This window comes from Equus caballus, chromosome 14 (genome assembly GCF_041296265.1).
Source record: "Equus caballus isolate H_3958 breed thoroughbred chromosome 14, TB-T2T, whole genome shotgun sequence".
NCBI classification, from domain to species: domain Eukaryota; kingdom Metazoa; phylum Chordata; class Mammalia; order Perissodactyla; family Equidae; genus Equus; species Equus caballus.
This window is the reverse complement of record NC_091697.1, coordinates 43894425-43917785: the sequence shown is the minus strand read 5'-3', so window position 1 is coordinate 43917785 and position 23361 is coordinate 43894425. Positions and strand designations below refer to the sequence as shown.

General features: G+C 42.9%; 1 long non-coding RNA gene across 1 annotated transcript in view; it reads left to right on the top strand.

Annotated features, from left to right (window-relative positions):
• The window catches only part of LOC138917454 (uncharacterized), a 60018-nt gene extending 39365 nt beyond the window's left edge, over positions 1–20653 (top strand). The window contains exons 2-3 of the long non-coding RNA XR_011425508.1: positions 18380–18523; positions 19435–20653. This is a non-coding gene — a long non-coding RNA (uncharacterized lncRNA). The remainder of the gene's footprint in view (positions 1–18379; positions 18524–19434) is intronic.
• The last annotated feature ends 2708 nt before the right edge of the window (positions 20654–23361 follow it).

Genomic DNA, 23361 nt, shown 5'->3' with positions numbered 1-23361 from the left:
AAAAGCCAGGTTCAGAACATAGTGCCTTGATAATTGTGAACACACACACACACACATTGCTAAAGAAAGTATATACTTACATTTGCAAATTCAAAGATCCTTTCTGCCAAAATGAATAAAAAACAGCAAAAATGGTTTTCCCTGAGGAAAGGAGCTGGGTAGCTGGGGACATGAGAGGGAGGGAGGGGACTGGCTTGTCCCTGGATGTGCTCACCTCTGCATCTTTTGAATCTGGTAACACGTACTTTCAAAGATATATACTTTTTTCCTGAGTACCTGCTTTAGGTCATAAAAACAAAGTTTCTGAAACGTAAGATAAATGATGCTTAGGTAAAATATAACACTTTTTTTTGTTTCTGTCCTAATTTGCATTCATCAAATTAACAACAGCCACTGCTTAACATAAATAAGGCAGGTATTCCTTAAAATGTTCAAACAACACAGTAATGTTTAAGGTAAACACAGAATATTCCTCCTAGCTTACTTTCAAAGGGAAAATACATTTATAGTAAAATGTATTTGTAAATAAAATAAAGTTATCAGGGAAATGGTCATTTGTTTGTTTACTTTTTTTCCTAAATTTTCTGTAATGACATCTATTATTTTATGTTCGAAAGGTCTGTAATTAACTGAGGTTTTCAGCATAAAGCCTGCCGATTTTAGGCAGCTGGTGAAGCAGTGCTGGCCTGACCTTGACCTCCAAACGGCCCTGGACCTTTCCCTCTGGCCCTGTTCTCTGCAGCCTCCTTGGCCCAGACCCTGGGCCCTGCCTGTCCCGCTGCCCTCAGATGGCCTGCCCCGCCTGCCAAGCCGTTCAACCAGGCCCCATCTTAGGCCTCCTTAGCCCTCAGGACTCGCTGGTGGAACTAGGGCATGGCAGAGGGCAGGGAGCTTCCGGGTTCCTCTCTAGGAGGGGTGAGGGGACTGTTTTGAAGGTATGTTTGTCTAACAAGCACACTGTTTTTGCTTTATTTTTTTTTTTATTTTTTTTTTAGTTGCCTTTTTTTTTTTTTTTTTAAAGATTTTATTTTTTTCCTTTTTCTCCCCAAAGCCCTCCGGTACGTAGTTGTGTATTCTTTGTTGTGGGTTCCTCTAGTTGCGGCATGTGGGACGCTGCCTCAGCGTGGTCTGACGAGCAGTGCCATGTCCGCGCCCAGGATTCGAACCGATGAAACACTGGGCCGCCTGCAGCGGAGCGCGCGAACTTAACCACTTGGCCACGGGGCCAGCCCCTGTTTTTGCTTTAATAGTATGTAATAGACAAATTTTAAAAAGTTTCTAAAGAATGTTTAATTCATGTTAGGTTGAGCAAACATGAATTGTCCATCTTAAAGAAGGGGACACACAGCTGTTGGGGGAGACTGATGGAGATGGAGAAGTGAGCCAGCCCCGGGCCCCTCCTCCCTGGTCCCCCTGGTGTGGCCACCATGGGGTGACTTTGATGCTTGGCTGCCAGTCCCCACCTTGCAGAGGGAAGAGAGAAACAAAGATGCCTCCAGCCTCCCTGTCCACATATGTCGTTGGAAAACCTCCCTGGGCTGCCCGCATGGTCTGGGACTGAAAGTTCTGGGGAGTTCTCTCCTGGGACTTGTTTTCTGAGCCCTTCTCCTTCTTGGCTTCTCTGCTGTTCCCTGCACACTTCTGAGGTGATGCTAGGTCAGCCCAAAGTGGGCCAGTCAGAAAATTCCAAGATCTGCTGGTGGCTGCTCCAGCAAGGTCCTTACCACCCCTGGCTGACTCTTCCATTGCCTAACATTCCTTCATTTGGGAACTATCCTTTTGCATTATCAATTCTAAATTCCTATTTAAAAACCAACCAAAAGTTCATTTGCTCCTCTGAATTATAAAAATATATAATTGTGTTAAGTAGCAAAAAGTAGAACCTTGTCCACCCCACCCCACCCCCAAGTCACAAAACATCTGTATATGCAGTACCTAAAGAGAACCACTGCAATATTCTGGAGTATTTCTTTTAAGTCTTTAAAAATAAATCTCTGAGTCATTATTATTATTATTATTATTATTATTATTATTATTATTACTTTATATGGTTGTGATCATTCCATATATCAATTTTGATGCTTTTTTTTTTTTTGAGGAAGATTAGCCCTGAGCTAACTTCTGCCAATCCTCCTCTTTTGTTGCTGAGGAAGACTGGCCCTGAGCTATCATCCATGCCCATCTTCCTCTACTTTACATGTGGGATGCCTACCACAGCACGGCTTGCCGAGCGGTGCCATGTCCACACCGGGATCCCAGCAGGTGAACCCCAGGCCACCAACGCAGAATGGGCAAACTTAACCACTGCACCACTGGGCCGGCCCCAATTTTGATCTTTTTTAATAGAAACCATTTCAGCAGAAGCACTTTTTCATGTTGCTGTAAATTTTGGCTCTTCTGTGCTATTAGCTATGTAACCTGGGGCATGTTACTTGACCTTTCTGTGCCTCAGTTTCCTTACCTGCAAAATGGGGATAATACCAGTATTTACCTTACAGGGCTCCCGAAAGGATTCAGTGAGATAATGCAGGTAAAATGCAACAGCCCGATGCCATAAATGTTAGTAATTCATCTACTGTTAGCATAGACATGGTTGATTTTGCTTTTCAGCTAGCGTCAACAGTGTTACAATGAACACCTCTGCGTCTGGAACTTTGTCCATATTGAGGATTAATTCTTTAGGAGAAATTTCTGGAAATGGAATTACTGGACCAAAGAGTCTAAACCTTTTTAAAGTTCTTAATACAGATTGTTATTGACACTCCTGCCAGGAGAGGAAGAAGCCTGGTTTGGTTTACTATTTATTTCTGGCATCATTGAGATATAACGTCATGTAAGTTTCAGGTGTACAATGTGATGATTTGATACACGTATATATTGCAAAACGTTTGCTTCAATAAGGTGAGTTAACACATCCTTTACCTCGCATAATTACCATTTCGTTGTTTTATGGTTTTGAGTGTAAATCTGTCCTCTGCAGGACAGGACGTTGAGGCCGTCCTCCCCTACCCCAGCACACACGCCTTTAGTGGGCGTATGTTTAGAAGCCTTCAATCTCTGATCAAGCCTGCCTAGGAGTCTGATAAGACATCTTGGCATCCTACAGGGAACCTATTAGAATAACTGTAAGACCTCAGTTTCATTCTTTGTAAACCTGGGGCAAGGATTTCACCCAAGGTGTGGTGAGGCTTATCAATGACTAATGGCTGGAGCTGACTTTTGTCCTTATGTTCATAAAAGACCTTTGAATTGCCTGGCCACTTTTGAGTTTCTCAGGAAAAGTGATAACACTAGACCAAAGTTCGTGCCAGTTGGCCAGGCTGCCTTCCTCTAGCACCCACTAGGCTCGGGGGACAGAGGGGATGATCACAGTCCCATGAGTGTTGGGCCTGGTTCACCGGGGTTGGGGTCACTGGGGTAGGAGACATTTCCCCATTGATCCTCCCACACAGCACACCACAGGAAACATCCCCACACTTTGTTAATCTACCACCCTACCCCTGACACAACCGAAAGATGTAGGTTTTGACACACAGTAGACAGAGGACTTACAATGAGGTGAGGTGAGGCTCTGAGACGACGGACTGATCAAGACCATACTTGTCCCTCCCCACATCACCGCCCAGCCACCCACCAACACTTCCCAGAAAGACTGAATCAGAATCCCCTGTACCTGGGTCTGGGAATCTGCATTTTTCTCAAGCTCTCCAGAGGATTTTTATCATCTAGGAAGTATATGAAGGAAACATAGGGACCCATATATCCCAAGGATGTCTGCTCAGATCTTGCTGTGCTCAAAAACCTTCAAAGGCTCCCATCCTTCAGACCAAAGCCTCAGTTCTTGAGTGTGGCGTGCTAGACTTCACTTCACCTGCCCAGATCCTTCTACCACCTCTCCCCTCACTCACCACCTACTGTAGCTACTCAGGGCGGCTCCTGGTGCCTGAATTGCTGTGGGCCTTTCGGAGCATGCAACCTTGCTCTTGCTATGCTGTTAACTTGGTGAAGTCCTTCCCAACATTTAAGGCTCAGCTCCAATGCTCCTCCTCCAGGAGCCTCCCGTCATCCAGCCCCAGCCAGAGATGACTCCCTTTTTTCTGAGCTCCCGTAGATCCTTCTCATTTGCACCCTCATAAGGCTCTGGGCACATTCCACCTCACTTTATAGATGTTTGTTGGCCTCATCTCCCCCAAATAGTCTAGAAGCCTCTTAAGGGCAGTCCCCACATCTGGTTCATCTCTCTGTCCCCAGGGCCTGTGCAGGACTTCATGTCTCTTCAGGCAATTAGTTAAGTATGGCTGAAATGAATTAATGCCTGCCAACCAAGCCAAAGAGATATTGGTAGAAAAAATGAATTAAATAGAGATTGCTTTACTTCTTTCTTTCCAATCTGAGTTCCTTTTATTTCGTTTTCTTGCTTAATTGTCCAGACAAGAACCTCAACACAATGTTGAATAGAAACGGTGAGAGAAGACATACTTACGTTCTTCCTGTTTTGCGGGAAATCATTTGGTCTTACGTTATTAAGTATGATTCAGCTGTGGGTCTTTTGTACATGTGCATTATCAGCTGGAAGATATTCTCTTCTATTCCTGGTTTGTTGAGTATTTTTATCATGAAAGGATTTTTAATTTTGTCAAATTCTTTTTCCATATCCATCAAGATGATCATGTGGTTTTTGTCCATTATTCTATCAATATGGCATTTTACATTACTTGTTAATCCAACATTGCATTCCTAGGATAAATCCTATATGGTCATGGTATCTAATTCTTTTCATGTATTACTGGATTCTGTTTGCTACTATTTTGTTGAGGATTTTTACATCTGTATTAGTGAGAGATACTGGTCTGTAGTTTTCCTGTGATGCTTTGGTTTGGTCTGGAGATCAGAGTAAGACCAGATGAGATGAGAAGTATTCCTTCCTCTTCTATTTTTTGGAAGAAGTTTGTGAAGAAATGGTATTAATTCTTCGTTAAATGTTTGGTAAAATTCATCGGTGAAGCCATCTGGGTCTGGGCTTTTCTTAGTAGTTTTTTTTAGTCAATAATTCAATTTCTTTATTTGTTATAGATTTATTCAGATGTTCTATTTCTTCTTGAATCAGTTTTGATAGTTTGTGTCTTTCTAGGAATCTGTCCATTTCATGTATAGTATTATTCCCTTATAATCCTTTTTATTTCTGTAAGGATTATATTTATCTCTATAAAATTTACTATTATTATATTTATTTCTGTAAAATCATTATATTTCTGTAAGATCTGTAGTAATGTCCTCTTTTTCATTTCTGATTTTCATAGTTGGAGTCCTCTCTCTTTTTTTCTTGCTCAATCTAGCTAAAAGTTTGTCAATTTTGTTGATCTTTTCAAAGAACCAATTTTTTATTTTCTTGATTTTCTCTATTGTTTTCTGTTCTCTATTTCATTAATTTTAGCTCCAATATTTATTATTTCCTCTCTTTCACTTGCTTTAGGTTTAGTATGCTCTTCTTTTTCCAGCATATTGAGGTAGAAGTTTAGGTTATTGATCAGAGTTCTTTCTTCTTTTTTAATGTAGGTGTTTATAGCTATAAATTATCCTCTAAGCACTGCTTTAGCTGTAGCTCATAAATTTGGGTATGTTGTGTCTCATTTTCATTCATCTTAAAATGTTTCCTAATTTCCAGTGGAATTTTTCTTTAGCTCATTGGCTATATAGGAGTATTAATTTCCACATATTTGTGAGTTCCCCAAATTTCCTACTGTCATTGATTCCTAATTTCACTCCATTGTGATCAGAGAACACACTTCGTATGATTTCAATACTTTTAAATTTACTGAAGTTTGTGTTATGTCCTAGCAAATGGTCCGTGTGCCCTAGAATAGAACGTGTATTCTACTTTTGTTGAGTGGAGTGTTCCACAGATACTTATTGGGTCTAGTGGTTCACTGCATTGTTCAAGACTTCTGTTACCTTGGTGATCGTCTGGGCTTTGTATAACTTTGTCTCTTCGATGGATTGGAAAACAAATGCTTCTGTAAAGATTGATTTCATTGTCCTTTAGAGATTAGCTTTGGAATCCCAAATATCCAGTTTGACTGTCTACATGAACCTAATTCCTTATCATAAAACAAACTACACTTCTCTGAGCCCTTGGCTAATCTAGCATAGGAAATATTGGTTAAGGCCTGGAATGCAATTCTCAGTGAAGAAGGCCTCCCATACCTGATCCTCCTAGAAGCATGTGATTTCCAGAATAAGGTTCTAGACAAATCATCCCTGGATCTCCTTTTCAACCAAGTTAATGTTTCCTTTCTTCCCTTTCTCCCTCCCTCCCTCCATTCCTCTTTCCCTCCCTTACTTCCTTCTTCTTTCTTTTCCTTTCCTCTTTCTTCCTTCCTTTCTTCCTCCTTCTCATACTTCCACATACTTCCAACCATATATTTATATTTCTTTCTCCCCTTCATTCCATTTATCCATTTATCCTTTCTTCCTTCCTTTCTGCTTTCATTCAACTATTCATCCTACTTTCCATCCAAACATCCATCTATCCATCCTTCTTTATCTCTACCTATCTACTCACCTTTCCTTACCTTCTTCCTTCTCTCACTGCCTCTCTTCACTTCTTCCTCCCTCCCATATATCTACTCATCCATTCACTTTTAGCATCTTAGCACCAGACGGGGCTCAAACTACCTGAAATGGCTGAGCTCAAAGCAAGTCTTGTAGGAAAAATTTTGTGGTAAGGAATTGGAGTGAAGAACCCTGATTTCTAATGCTCATTTCTCTTCTAGGAACCTAGTGTGAGCAATGGTGCTCGCAAACTTTTATAGAGTGCCTGTTGTGAGCCAGGCATAGTGCCTGCAACAGGGGGTGAAATAGATTAGGTCACCACTCTCAAGGATAGAGAATAACAATACAGCCTGAAAGAATCACAGTATAGTGGACCATAAGGCCAAGGAGGGGGACTTTCCCAGTTGGAGGCGGTTGGAGAGGGTTTCCTGGAAAAGTAGATACTTGGTTGGGCCTTGAAGGATGAGTACTTCTTGTGAGGATCAAATGAGATAGTAGCATGTGAGATTGTTTGTAAAATGTAAAAATGTTACAGAGAGAGAGAGTGATCTTTATTATTAAGATATTATGATGCCAGAAACCATTTAGACTGATAACAACTAGCCAGCCTAGGAAAGGCGTTTGTCAGAAATGCTAGCAAATTCCCATGCAGGTTTTTCTTTTTTTAAAGATTTTATTTTTCCTTTTTCTCCCCAAAGCTCCCTGGTACATAGTTGTGTATTTTTAGTTGTGGGTCCTTCTAGTTGTGGCATTCAGGACGCCACCTCAGCATGGCTTGATGAGCGGTGCCATGTCCGTCCCCAGGATCCGAACTGGCAAAAGCCTGGGCCGCCAAAGCAGAGTGCGGGAACTTAACCACTCGGCCACAGGGCCAGCCCCTCCCGTGCAGTTTTTAAGACTTTAAGACAAGTTTGCTAGGGTTGGACTCAGTCATTCACGGAGTAGTGAGGCAGGTACAGGAGTATTTCAGAGCTTGGGCTTTGGTATCAGACCCACCTGGGGCCAAGCCCTGCCACTTGCTATCCATGTGCCCATCTGTGGAACGGGGATGATAAGAGAAGAAGACTAAGTGAAATGTTTGTGTTGGGGTTGGTGGCTCATGTTGAGTGCTCTATAAATGCCAGCTACCCATGCTTAAGGGGAAAGGACTCAAAGGTCCTCTGGCTCAAGCTGTTGTGAATTCATGTTTTCCTCCTGAAAAGGTGTTTTTCATTTTTGTTCTTATGGCTGTTGTTTTTTATCTGTCACCAAATAACCAAATATGTAACCTGGGAGAATTTAGCTGGTTTTTCTTGGCCCTTACCTTCCTTTTCAGCAAAGTCTCTTCAGGTTGTCGTGACAAAAGCAAGATCTATCAAGGGAAAGATCTTTGAAAATTGTGACATCCAAGCCTAAACCACAAGGATGTTTGCTTCAGTATTGTTTACCACGGGGAGGTGGAGAACTGGAAATAGCAGAGATGTCCCAGGAGAGCGACTGTTGAAATAAATCATGAGACTTCCTTCAGTAGGACTGTAAACAATGAAGAACACAGGCCCATGAGAACCAAGATCTTTTCCTCCTGTTGAATGATAAATCCCTCAGCACCCAAAACAACGTCCGTCATATAAAAGCGTTTGGTATTTATCGAAGTTATGAATGAATACATTCAAGGAGCATCCTTGAGGAAGGCCATCGGACTATGGGTTTGCTACATGGTCTATACCCGTGGAGAAGAAGAGCTAGCGGTGGTTTTTGAGAGGTTGTGTAGGGGGAGCTGGAAAGTCAGAGTATAGAGAGAACAAAGCCATCAAGAGGGACGTTTGAGGGTGTTTGCTGGATGGTGAGCAAGATAACTCTCTCCTCCATGGCCCACAAAGTCTTCAGTAAAATATACAGTGCGTGGCAGTGCTTTGGGCATTGGACGTGTTTTTGAAGGGTGGAATGAAATAGAGAGTGGCCTCAATCAGAGAATACCAGTGGGTCTCCAGTCACATCTGAGTATCATAATATAGAAGAAAATGTAATGACGTGGAAGGATGTTCACCATATATTGTTAAAGAAAGCATTTGGGTGCAGGAGGGAATGTGCAATTGCAATCCCATTTTGGTTAAAATAGTGAAACGTCTGCTCGTGTCAGAATGGTGAGATTAGAAATATATTTTTTCTTTCTGATTATTCACACTTTATATTTTCTTTAACGAACATGTCCTGCTTGTGAAATTGAAAATAACGTGATATGTTCAGTGAGCTTGAGCTGTCTTGACTGTGTTTGACTGGCTGGTAAATAAACTGAGCTGGAGGTGAAGTGACACTGTCAAGGTCAAGCAAGACTGAGTGGCCCCTCGATTCCTGGCCAGTTCAGTGACCTTTCCACTTGACTGGAAGGAACTGCCTCCCTCGTAGTGTTTTGAGTGCTTTGATACACAGCACCTGAAAGATCTGATAGACCAGATCATTCCCTTTCCCATTCACGCCCTTTTGCTAGATACCAGGAAAAAATCATTGTCCAGAAGACTGTCAGAGCTATAAGTGCATTCCTTCTTCTCCCATTTCAAAGCACACTCACTAGGGGGTTCTTTGCACTTCAGGTCAGTAACATGACCCTCGAGTTCCTCTGGGCAGAGAATCATGTCAGCAGGATGGGCTGTGAAGCCTCCCGCAGATTAAGCCGCTTATAATCTGTGACTCATATCTGCAGATAACCATTTTCTATAAAGGTGTTTGTTGAGTGAGAGGGACACACAGAGACTGAGACATACGGGCAACCAGGAAACATACCTGGAAGCATAAACTTACAACCCTGGAAATGAAAGGGCCCTTCGAGGTCACCTGGTCATCGCTGGATGATCGGGAAACTGAGGCTTGAGTTGCATAGGCTGACAGTACAGCCAGGGCCAGAAGCCAGAAGGTTTTTGCTTCCTAAACATCTCTCCATGCCATCCTTTCCTGCTCCTCCTCCCACCCCAGTCCACAGGGATACCTCAGCTCCTCCCCAGCTGAACTTCCTCTGACCCAGGCTCTGTCACAGAGGGCCCTGTGAACCATGCTGAGGAATTTGGACTTTAATCTGAGGCAATAGGATACATGGAAGAATTTGAGTCAGGAGAGCAATGAGGTCAGATCTGGATCTCAGGAGGCCGCTGAAACCCTCTGACTGCTATGTATAGAATGGACCCAAGCAGGTTAGAGTGGACGCACAGAGACCAGTGAGGAGGCTGCTGCAGCTCCAGGTGAGAGGCGATGGCAGCCTGGACCAAAGCCGGGCCCATGGAGGTGGAGAAAAGTGGGTGGTCTCCCTGACTCCTTCAAGCCCTCACTGATCACCTCCTTTGGCATTCATAGTCAGTATCACCCAATTTCATACCTGGTGATGGGCTTATATCTGTTAGGATTCTTTTAGGTGTGATTGCACAGAAACCTGGCTCAAACTAGCTCAAGCTCAACCCTGTTGAGCAGTGTCAGGCTCGTGGTAGGTGTTCAGTAAATGATGAATGAATAAATGAAGATGTGAATGGCTCCCGACTCCTGGACCATTGTTCCTTCTACTACACATTAGGCAATACTGACTTAAGCCTCAATTCCATAACCCTAAATACTCTAAAGGCCGTCTATTCTGGACTTGGACCCAACTCGGAAATCCCTTCCACAGCATGCCTGACAGATATCCATTTGGCCTGGCTTTGGAATTCTTCTGGGACAGGATTCTCACCACTTCAAAAACCAATCAATATTTTTTTAAAAACCAACCAAATAGATAATGCATTTTTAAAATCAGCTTTATTGAAGTATAATTTACATGCAATAAATGCACCAACTTCAGTATAAAATTCAGTGACTTTGAGAAGCATGTACAGTTATGCAACCACCGCCACAATACAGTTTAGAACATTCCCATCATGCCAGAAAAGTGTGTTTGTCCGCCCTTGTACTCAACCTGCCCTCCCCACTCCTGGTCTCCACTTCCTGTCACTATAATTTTGTCTTTTCTAGAATTTTGTTTCAATGGAATTTAAACACTGTTCAGTCTTTTGAGTCTGGCGTATTTCTCTTAGCATGATGCATTTGAGATTCATCTATGTTGTTTCCTCTGTCACTAGTCTGTTCCTTTTTATTGCTGAATAGTATTCCATTGAATGGATATTACCACAGTTTGTTTATTCATTCACCATTTGTTTATTTGTTCAATTTGTTTATTCAACCCAACATTTGGGGTTTTTTTTTTTCCAGTTTTCGGCTATTGTTAACAAAGCTACTATGATAAATCAAAAATGCATCGTTGTATGGACATATTTTTAAAATTTCTTTTGTATATATTCCTAGAATGGAATTTCTGGGTCATATGGAAAGTGTATGTTTAACTTTTTAAAAAACTGCCAAACTCTTTTCCAAAGTCTTATCATTTTGTATTTGTATCATCCTGCATTCCTGTCAATATCGTATGAGAGTTCCGGGTGCTCCACATTGCCACGAACACTTGGTATGGTCAGTTTTTAAATTTTAGACACATAGGAAATGTGTAGTGGCATTACGTTGTGACTGTCATTTCTGTTTCCCTAATGACTAATGATACAGAGCATGTTCCATGTGCATATTCACTATTTATATAAAATAGATATCATTTTAAAGCAATGCTTTCTGCTGTTAGAAATCTCCAAGCTCTATTGGTTCAAATGAAGTTAACAAATACTTATTGATCATTTCTTCTGTGTCATTTACTGTGAAGTCTGATGTACCTAAGATTAAGACCCAGTCCCTGGCCTTGATTTGCTTAGTTTCACGGTGAGACAAGGATACTTAGAAGAGAAAAATTTCTCACGCAAGGTGTCAGTGCATTAATAGAGGTAAGCCCAGGATACAGAGAAGACATTCTCTCCAGCCAGGGGTGATGGTGGGGTGGGGGAGTGAGGGTGTGGAGCGGGGGGGGTCAAAGGAACTTCTACCCTAGCTCTGAACTCTATCATCACAGAGATACAGGCATATTGTCACTCATTCATCACACACTCCTTGAGCACCTCTGTGGACCAGACACTGTGCTGGCTCAGGGGATGGCCACGAACCAGACAGACATGGTCCCTGTCTCAAGGATCTTACAGAGTGAGGGAGTAAGTTTACTTCCTTTCCTCATGGCAACTTATATCAAAAATATATATCTACCTATCAAAGAATTGCTAAGTGATTAGAAAACATCAAAACAGATAGATTTACTCTAGTTGTATATGTTATATAACTTTACATTGATGCTTCATTAAGAGGTCTTTCATTTAAGGTACATATATCTATTGAGCATTTGGTTCTTTCACATGGGTTACCTCCCTGGGTCCACATGATCAACGAGAGAGATTAGGATTGCTACTATCTTTGAAACTAAGAGACAGAGAGCTGGAAAACTGGCCCAAAGTCACTCAAAAAGTAGAACAAGTCTTTGAACCCAAATCTTGGGACTTTAAATCCAAATACTGTTTTGAATAGTATCTGAGAACTTGGCACATTTTTAGAAGAATTTCAGGACTAGTGTACTAACTATAATGAGTTGAAATTAAGGTCCAAGGGATTATGGTTTGGGTTATTTTCCAGAATTTTCCAAATATCTATCCAAATCCCACATTTAGCCCGGGAGGTCACTGAGATGCAGAGGGAATGGCCATATAGTGAGTCAGAACCCAGGTCCACCCTGTTGTTTTGTGAGAGTGCTGCCTCTCGCTGCTCCCTAGCGCGCGTGGTCTGTCTCCATTTATTTAGTCCACAAACATCTGGTGCAGTCTGCACCGCTGTGGGCAAAGGAGTGAGCGATGACGGGGAGAGAGACTCAAGAGACCTGGGTTCAAATCACAGCTCTGCCACTTCCAAGCTGAATGACTCTGGAAAGTAACTTAACCTCTCCAGTCTCGGTTTTCTCATCTGGGAAACGGGGATCACGACAGCACTGACATCGCAGAGTTGCTGAGAAGTGTCAAAGAGCAAATGCATGGAAAGCCCCCATCTTGAGTTCTGGATTTTGCTATTTGTTGAATAAATGGAGGAATGTAAATAGCTCCCGGCTGGGCTCATAATAGCACTGGATAAATTACACCATGGCCAGTTTTTCTACTTACTAATTGCACTAAAGCTATTTTTTATGAAAATCGAATTAAAGGAAATTTTAGTAGAGAACATCGTCACTAAAATCAAAACACAAATACACTGTTTCATTTCTCCATGTTTTCTTCAAAACTTCATCCCCATTTTTATTGCATTAAAGTGATATATTATTAAGAAGCTGACAACACTAAAGAAATCCTAAAAGTATATTTTTATATAAAACCTGCCACCCAAATACACTAACAGTTTTCATTTTTTCACATTGCTTTTCAACTTTTATTCAGAAATTTTTACTTCATTGGAATCAGAATGGCTCTTTTTGTGTCACTGTTTTTTTTTTTAACATTGCATTATTTAATTTTTACTTTGTGGTTTTTTTTTTTTTTTTTTTTTGAGGAAGATTGGCCCTGAGTTAACATTTGTGCCCATCTTCCTCTATTTTATATGTGGGATGCTGCCACAGCATGGCTTGACAAGGAGTGTGTTAGGTCCACACCGGGGATCTGAACCAGGGAACCCCCGGCCAAAACAGAGCCCAGGAACTTAACCACTAGGCACCAGGCCCACCCCTCAAATTTTTTAATAAATAAAGTTGTTCATGAATTTATGCTTGTGATTGGTAATGGTTCCATGCTATTCTACCCAGTAGAGTCCTTCCAGTAACTTATAGAAACTCCATCCCTGCAGGAAATTATATCATATTATCATATTGTATCTTCTTATATTCCACAAAATCACTAAATGTTTACTGTGTAATATGTGAGCATCACCACAATTCTATAGGGTAAGTATTAAAGTTATCCCACTTTACAGATGAGGAAACTGAGGTTCAGATTATTTTAAAAATTTGCCAAAATTCATACAGCTAGTGTTTCAGTTATCTCTTGCTGTGTAACAAATTGCCCCCAAATGTAAAGGCTTAAGGCAACCAGCACCACTTATTTGTTCATGATTCTGCAATATGGTTGGGGCCTGGTGCATTTGGCTCATCTCTGCTCCACATGGTGCTGACTGAGGCAGCTTCAAGGGGGCTGGAAGTTCCAAGATGGGTTTATTCAGACACTGGTGCCTCAGCAGGGGAGGCTGAAATAGCTGGAGCCAGCTGGTTACTCTCTTTGCGGTCTTGCATCCTCCAGGGCCTCCTTCTTTCCACGTGGTCTATCTAGCAGGTTAGCTGGTCTTCACGTGGTGGCTGGCTTCCTAGAGAGCGAAAGCAGAAGCTCCCAGCTGTCCCAAGCCCTAGCCCAGAACAGGCACGGCGTCCTTCCGGTTGCATTCTCTTGGTCAAAGCAAGTCACAAGGCCAGTCCGGAGTCAAGGGGAGGCAAACAGATCCCACCTTTGATGCTCGGGGGAGCAGCACACACGAGGCTGGGCGGGACTGCCGCCGCCATCTTGATAGTGACAGCGCTGAGCTTCGAGCCTGGCTCCAGGCTCCAGCCCCATTCCACGGCAATCAATGTTCTGCCTGGCTAGCTTTTTCTCTTCCTTTCACTCATTTTTAGGTTGAATTCCCAGGAACAGGGAGACCCAGTCAAAGGGCAGGCACATTGCTGGGCTCTATGCTGAGACTAGGCGCGCCTGCAGAGCAAACGGATCTCGTGAGCTTCTTAAGCACATTGCTTCAGCCTCCTCCTTCTCTTCACAAAGGAGACCCAGGTTTAATTTTGTTCATGCTATTGTTGCACCCACTTTAACGGAGGAAATCTTGGCTCCTGCTATGGAGAACCTCCTCGGGACTCCTGGGCCACGGTAAAGTCAGCAGAGTCGTGATCAGCTGCTCCCAAGCTCTGCAGGATAGTGTTCCCCTGGGGCAGGGGCATGTGGGGAAAGTAATTTGCTGACCTTGACTCTTTGAAGAACTTGGGGTGTAGCGGAAAGAACATGGCTTATCCTTGTCAGAGTTTACTCCCCCTTCTGAAGGGTGACCAGGTGTCCTTGTTTGCTGTGTCCCATGTTCTGTCCAGTTTAGAATTTGTCTGGGGAAAAACCCTCCCAATTTGGATAGTAAGTTATATGCTTACCCTACCTGCCACAGAAACTTGGCTAAGTCCTTTCTCCTCCCTGAGCCTCTGCTTCATCTGTACAACAGGCCTGGCTACCACGTCACAGAGATGTGGATCACTGTTCATTTAATAGCATCCTTCCTTGTGGCAGGAACCATCCTAGATTCTGGGGGACACTGTGAGTAATAGGACAGTTCCAGCTCTCCTGCCTTGCTTGTCTTACAAGTAAACAAGGAAGATAATTACAGAGATTTAATTTAGATCAGATAGTCAGGGAGGGCCTCTCTGAGAAGGTGAGATTTGGGCTAAGGCATGAAGAAGGAGAGTAGGGCACAGGGGGAGCTGAGGGAAGAGCATTCCTGGTCAAGGGAACAGCAAATGCAAAGGCCCTGAGGCAGGAGCTAACTCATTACAAGGAATAGAAGGGAGCTTATGAGTTGGGCCATGCTCTGTAAACTGTGAATAGTCCCAACAGTAATTATTCTACTAGAGCATTTTAAAATACTGTCACATCCTTTATCTTAAATGATCCTCATAATATTTAAAAGGTTGGAGAGGTGGGGCAGAGGAATATTAATCATGCTTTATGGAACAAAATATTCTTATGAATTGTCTTTGCATATTTTTCTGAAATGATCCCACTATACTTCTATGTTCAAATTTAATTTCATGTATTACCATTATCTTTTTTTTTTTTTAGAGATTGGCACCTGAGCTAACAACTGTTGCCAATCTTCTTCTTTTTTTTTTTTTTAATTGCTTTTTCCCTCTACTTCCCCCCAGTACGTAGCTGTATATTTTAGTTGTGGGTCCTTCTAGTTGTGGCATGTGGGATGCTGCCTCAGCATGGCCTGATGAGCCGTGCCATGTCCGCGCCCAGGATCCGAACCAGCAAAACCCTGGGCCGCCAAGGCAGAGTGCGTGAACTTAACCACTCAGCCATGGGGCTGGCCCCATCACTGTTATCTTTTATTGCTTTTGATGATGGGAATCTTTTGGGAACCAGAGACATCTTTATACATCTCTTTCCTTTATGATACTTAATTCTATGTTGAGTCCTCAAGTGCGCAGCTTTGGCACCTAAATGCGTAAGAAGTATTGGTCTGTAGCTTTCTTTTCTTGTGTTGTCTTTGTTCGGTTTTGGTATCAGAGTAACACAGCCCTCACAGAATTAGTTGAGAAGTGCTCCTTCCTGTCCTATATTTTGGAAGACTTTGTGAAGAGTTGGTATGGATTCCTCTTTGGTAGAATCACCAAGGGAACCATCTGGGCCAAGGCTTTTCTGTGTGGGTAACTTTCTGCTTACTAATTCAATCTCTTTACTTGCTTCGGGTCTCCTCAGATGTTCTATTTCTTGAATTGATTTGGTTTGAATAGTTTGTGTCTTTCCAGGAAATGGGCTGTTTCACCTGAGTTGTCTCATCTGTTGGCATGCAGTTGTTCATAGTCTTCCCTTATAATCCTTTTTGTTTCTGTAAGTTTGGAAGTAATGTCCCCTCTTTCATTTCTTATCTTAGTAATTTGAATCTTCTCTCTTTCTTTCTTGGTCAGTCTAGCTAAAGGTTTGTCCATTTTGTTGATCTTTTCAGAGAACCAACTGTTGGTTTTGTTGATTTTCTCTATTGTTCTTCTATTTTGTTAATTTTGGCTCTGATCTTTGGTATTTCCTTTCTGCTGCTTGCTTTAGGCTGAGTTTGCTCTTTTTCCAGTGCCTTAAGGTGGAGGGTTAGATTATTGATTTGAGATCTTCTTTTTTATTATAGGCATTTAGCGCTATAAATTTCCCTCTCCCATGTGTACTGTTGTTTAACTGCGGGAGTCTGGGGTGCCATCGCACCCTCCCCACCCACCCTGAAGAGGCTGGAGTGAAATAACCAGGCCTGGAGTCATGGAGCCTTCACTTGCTGGGTGAGCTTGGCTAAGTCCCTGCCCCTCTTGGGTCTTAGTTGTTTCTTATATTTAAAATGAAGGGACTTGGGGCCAGCCCAGTGGTGCAGCGGTTAAATGCGCACGTTCCGCTTCAGTGGCTGAGGGTTCACTGGTTTGGATCCTGGATGCTGACATGGCACCACTTGGCAAGCCATGCTGTGGTAGGCGTCCCACATATAAGGTGGAGGAAGATGGGCACAGATGTTAGCTCAGGGCCAGTCTTCCTCAGCAAAAAGAGGAGGAAGAGGAGGATTGGCAGATATTAGCTCAGGGCTAATCTTCCTAAAAGAAAAATTAATAAAATAAAATGAAGGGGCTGGACCACAGCACAGGCTCACATCTGACTCGTCTCTGTATCCCTTTGGACTGGATGTAGCTTGTTTCTGCTGCTCAGCATCTCTTCCTCTCCCTCTGGCAAACTTACCTGATTTCCATTTGTGGAGAGACCTCTCCCTCATATTATATCTAGACCGTTTTTTTGTGCCGTGGACCCCTCTGGCAGTCTGTAGAAGCCTATGGACCCCTCTCAGATCAATGTATTTTAAATGCATAATATCAAATATATATGACTTAAGAGAAGTCAGTTATATTTAAATAGTCATCAAATGATTAGACAAATTTATGCTATAGTAATGTATGTATACTTCTTTATTAACATATTAAATAACAAGATCCAGTTGGTCAAATAACTACCATAATTTCAAAATAGTGATGAACATAAATGATATTTTAAGATATCTGTGACAACTGTGATGTGATATTGAAATATCTGTGATTTCTGTTGGTGACAAAGTTCTGGGTTTTTTTTTTTTTTTTTTTTTTTTTAAAGATTTTTATTTTTTTCCTTTTTCTCCCCAAAGCCCCCCAGTACATAGTTGTCTATTCTTCGTTGTGGGTCCTTCTGGTTGTGGCATGTGGGACGCTGCCTCAGCGTGGTCTGACGAGCAGTGCCATGTCCGCACCCAGGATTCGAACCAACGAAACACTGGGCCGCCTGCAGCGGAGCGCGCGAACCCAACCACTCGGCCACGGGGCCAGCCCCAGTTCTGGGTTTTTTTTTTAATACTACTATGCCTTGTTTGCTACGTTCACCATAGAAGGAAATGCTAAGTGTCAGTTGGAAGTTAGTGAAAAGAGAGATATAATTGTTTCCCATTCAAATTAATGATCCCTTGTTGAGAAACCTTGGTTTTGGGGGTTTCTATGAAACAGCTTGACTCCTGGATTCAGAGGTGGGCGTGTAACCCAGTACTGGCCATCAGAGCAGGCACTGGCCCAGGGATGGGCACTTGAGCCAAACTGATCCAATCAGCGAATCCTGGACTTTTATTGGACACGCGGCACCATTCTTCCTGCTGGACTTGCTGAGTGGATCGGGTTTAGACCCTGTGTATACTACCTTGCCATCACCAGGAGAGAACCTGCCTCAGAATGGAGCTGACACAGAGGAAAGCAGAGCTGAGAAATGAACATCCACACCTTCCTCGCAACATTCCTCCTTTTAGTGTGTTAATTATGGAAGCCAATACATTATCTGTTTAAGCCAGTTTGAGTAGGGTTTTCTGTTCATTGCAACCAAAGCAGTCACAACTAATATAGTCCCACACAGCTTAGCAGAATGCCTGGCACAAAATAGTTTGCTCCTGAAGGAATGATGAATGAATTTCAAACAATGGGGAACATGATTAATATTATTTACTAAACTCACATATGCAGATGTGGCTTGATTGGGTATTAAAAGATGAAGGGTATACCTAAAGTAAGCATTCCATAGGCTTTTGTTGGTTGAATGAATAAAGGAGCTCATCCATTGTCATGATTTTCTATCCCCAGCTTTGCACACTCTTCAGTGATAAAACCAGGACCATATAACCACCTGGAGAGCACATGTCTAGAATCATGATGTACCAACAGTAACAAATCAAGTCCATGGCACACTTACACCAGGAAGATGGTGCAGCAATTTAAAGGAATAAGGTAGAGCCATATGTACTGGTATGGAAAGACCTCCAAGACACGTTAAGCAGGAAACTACAAAACAGCAATTACAGGAAGATTCCATTTTCATTAAAAACAAAGTCTCCAAAATAAAACTTTGAGTTTCTCTATGAACATAATGAGTATGTAGATCAAAGAAAAAAGTCTGGAAGGCCACTCATGCAACACTAACAGTGGGCACCTCTGGGGAGGGAGTGGTATTGCATAGTGGTGGGCACAGAAACTTGTCCTTTCTCTATATTGTTTACCTTTTTTTTTTTGGTGAGGAAGATTTGCCCTGAGGTAACATCCATTGCTAATCTTCCTCTTTTTTTTCTTTTTTCTTGAGGAAGATTAGCCCTGAGCTAACATCTGTGTTAATCCTCCTCTATTTCGTATGTGGGATGCCTCCACAGCATGGCTGATGAGTGGAGTAAGTCCACACCTGGGATCTGAACCCACAAACCCGGGCTGCTGAAGTGGAGCATGTGGAACTTTAACCACTCAGCCATTTTTTATACAAGGATAAAATAATTATGTGTCACTTGTGTAATTTAAAATAATTTATAATGAGGGCCTGGCCCTGTGGCCAAGTGGTTAAAGTTCTGCACGCTCCACTTTGGTGGCCTGGGTTTGTGGGTTCGGATCCTGGGTGCGGACCTACTCGACTCACCAACCACACTGTGGAGGTGTCTCACATACAAAAAATAGAGGCAGATTGGCACAGATGTTAGCTCAGAGCTAATCTTCCTCAAGCAGAGAAAGAAATAAAAAGAAGAGGCTTGGCAATGGACGTTAGCTCAGGGCGAATCTTCCTCAGCACACACACACAAATTTATAATGAAAAAATAATAAAACAACTGCGACAGAAGGTCAAGCATTCCTTTCAACCTGTATTTTCTTCCCCTGAGGTGCCTGTCAATATTCTCAGGGAAGCTGAAGAGGGCTACGTCCATGATGCTGTGCCCATGATGCCATGCTGTGCCTGTGATGCTGTGCCTGTGATGCTGTGCCTGTGACACTGTGTTGCGCCCATGATGCTGTGCCCATGATGCCGTGTTGTGCCCATGATGCTGTGCTCATGATGCCATGCTGCGCCTGTGATGCTGTGCCCATGATGCTGTGTTGCGTCCATGATGCTGTGCCTGTGATGCTGTGCCCATGATGCCATGCTGCGCCCATGATGCCATGCTGTGCCCTCTATACCTTGCCGTGCCTGAGAGGCCATGCCCTTTCCCTGAGATTCTGCAGTTCTGGCTGCTCCAGGAGCCAAGGAGATTCCACCCCATATAAAATGCTCCTGGGGTGGCCTACTGACCTGGATTCTCGTCTCCGTATCCTGACTCCAACTGCCTCTGCTGCCAAACTACACATGGCCCAGATGATTTCTCCCGCAAATGGAAGAGGGAATCAGAGCATCTCACAGTCAGGGCAGAGGCCCCGGGGGAGACGCCCATCCGAGGCATGTTTGGGATGACTGATCCCGTCCAAGCCCATGGTTGCGCAGACTGGAAATCTGACTCTCAGAGTGGAGAAGAGATTTGTCCGAATGTGAGTTCAGTGCCAGAGTGAGACTCCAACTTGATTCCCAGTTTAGAGCTCACTTTAGGAGGGGGTTCCCAAAAGTTCCTTCATCTTAGCTACCCCTTTATGTTGAGATCCTGGGTCTCCAAAATGTCCCGATTACAATGCATATCTATTACTTAAATAACACCCAGTAACGTAGTTTAGCGCCCAGTAACATAGTTTATCAGAGGAGCTGGTTTTTAGTATAGAAAGCAGATAGCAAGTTACACTTTATTTTATTTATTACAGAAACAGAATTTTAGGGCCTGGCTCCGTGGCCAAGTGGCTAAAGTTCTGCGCACTCCGCATCGGTGGCCCAGGTTCGCTGGTTGGGATCCCGGGTGTGAAACCTACTCCACTCATTAGCCAGGTTTGGAGGTGTCCCACATACAAAATAGAGGAAGATTGGCACAGATGTTAGCTCAGGGCTGGTCTTCCTCAAGCAAAAAAAGAGAGGAGGATTGGCAATGGAGGATAGCTCAGGGCAAAACTTCCTCAGCAAAAAAAAAAAAATTGTAACAACTCCGATGAAAATATTAAAACAAATTATTTCTGCCATCCTAATTGTGTTTCTTTTGTTCACATTTCTTATGTCGCTCTAACATACATACTTTACATGTACATTTGTGCATAAGCTATAATCATTTTGTAAACATTTTTATAAACTTGTTTCATTTAATATCATACATGTTTCCCTGGACATTTTCCATGTAGCCTTCTACTTTCTGCAGAGTATTGCATCAAGAAAGTAAACCATTATTTACATAACTACATCTTCATTGTTCTTAAATTATAAAATGTTTCAAACATACAGAAAAGCTCAGGGAAAAATACACTACACAGATTCAACAAATCCTGATAATTTAAAAATATTTTTGAGATTAAGAAATAAATAAAACATTACAGGTACAGTGGGAGCTCTCTTCTCTACAATGTGCTCTAACCTCCGCAGGACAAGCTGCATAACTTGCAAGCCCCAGTGCAAAATGAAAATGCAGGCACCCTTATTCAAAAATCATTACGAATTTCAAGATGGCGACAGCAGAGCATTCAACCAAGTGTGGGGCCCAGTGTAGCTGCACAGGTCACACACCCATGAAGCCAGCCCTGGATCCCCCTCCCTTCTCATTCACCTAAAATTGATCTGTGTCTTTGCCATCCCGTGTTTATGCTTTTACTTCATATACATGTAATAACCACCATTATGGAGTGTTATTGTAGATATTTTTAAATAATACATAAATGGCATGATACTGTATGTATCCTCGAGGTGCTTGCTTGTCTTGCTTCTTGTTTTTATGATTCATCTGTGTGGATTCATGTCGATGTTTATTGATTTTCACTGTTGGCTAATATTCCATTGTGTGATCTCACCATAGTTTGTTTTTCCAGTACCGTCTATTTTTTACCACCAACAATGCCGCAGTGAACGGCTTTGGACACTGCTCTGTGCATATGTGTGAGCTTTTGTCTACTCTCTGTAACTGGGTGTGGAGTTGAACTGTTCCGTCTTACTAGACGTTGAGGTTATTTCCAGTTTTTGGCTTGGCGTTGATGTGCTCTCCTTGCACGCCTCCACTCGGATATCCCACAGGCATGTGAAACCCCACTGTAGTTGCCTCCCCTCTGAGACCCATCATCCACTGAAGCCAGAACCTGAGTGTTCTAACCCTTCCCACCACTTCTTACCTCTGACCAAGCCCATTGATTCTCACTCTAAAATATGGTTTTAACCCATTCCTTCTCCATATTCCTCCTGCTACTTTCATTGTCTTGGCTCAGGACCCCACCCCTACCCTGGACTCTTTTCCCAGCTCCTAACTGGTCCTTCATTCCTTCTAGTCTCCAGCCCCCCAGCTTCCTCCACAGAAGAACTATTATACCCTAGCAACCTGCATGTTGACTGGTCTCTCCCCGGCATGTGGTGATCAGAGCTGTGAGCTGCACAAGAGGAAAGATGGTATCATGGTTACCACTTGTGGGCCTGTAGCTCAGTGACTGGCACCCAGGAGAGTCTAAAAATATTTGTCGAATCAAAGTATATATAAACATCTTGTGGTAATTTTCCTATCTTTCAGATCAGACCCTTAGGATAAATTCCCAGAAGGAGCATTATTGACGACTTAGGATAATGAATGTAAACTTCAAAGTCTTTTGTAGGTGAACTTGATCCACATAAGACTCTAGGTCAGGCAGGCAGATAGAATGATCCTCACTGAGGAGTCACCTTCCCAAGGTCCCAAAGCCAGTAAGGGACAGAGTGTAAGGAACAACAGATACTCGGGTATTCTTGCCATCTGCTGGCCTTATTTGATAGGGACACTAAATTTAGATGTTGTCTTTAATGTCAACTGTCTCTTTAAATGTTGCTGTCCTGGTATACATAGACAGATCTAGATTGATCTATCTATCTATCTATCTATCTGTCTATCTCTCTCTCTCCTGGTAGTATTTACATCTCTCAACAAAAACACAATTCACAACCCTGGGCCTTTATTTCTCCATCTATCAAATGGGCATAAGGAGGACTCTGTCTAGAATCTCTTTGTTCTGTGGGCAGATGTTTCTATCCCTACTCTGCTTCATCATTCCCATGCTTTATGCACAGTCATTTATGAGGCTGAGGAGGTTGAATTTGAAAAACTGCGCTTGCAAAACTGAGAGACAGTAATATCTGAATTAATAGCGATTGAATGCCCCTCACCTGCTGATTTGGAAGCCCTTTAATCATTTGTAGCATACGAAAGAGAAAGGGAACTGCTAAATGTACCCCCAAAATGTACTGGTGAGTTCACAGGTTAGCCCTAGAGGAAGAAGAGGGCATTGGTTAAATGCAAAGAAGTGTCTTGCTTATGGTTGACTCTCAAGTGCCAAAGGGCCCCATTCCCATCTCTGAGATCCTCGAATGACACCACCTAGGTAATGTCCTCCTAGGTTTGTCTTTCCAAAGGCTCAGTGCCGATGAGGAGGTGATCCTGTGGAGGCCGCCTGAGCACTACACACACAGTCTGGAGCTCTGGCTTCTAGTCCCGGCTCTGCCACTGAAGGGCCGTGTGGCCTCAGCCATGTTCTTCTACCTGCACAGGGAAGCGGGTGAATAACACAACCTCCACTGCCTTCCACGGTTCTGAAGTTTCCAAAGCTCTGTCACTCAGTGTAAGGTGGAAATGGCTCTCAGAATTAACAATGCAAAGCAGGTGACTCTTCAGTTCCTCTTGGCTTGAGTCCCTGCCTCCGGGATGGAAGCTGGGAAATAGGTGTGTGTCTGGCTC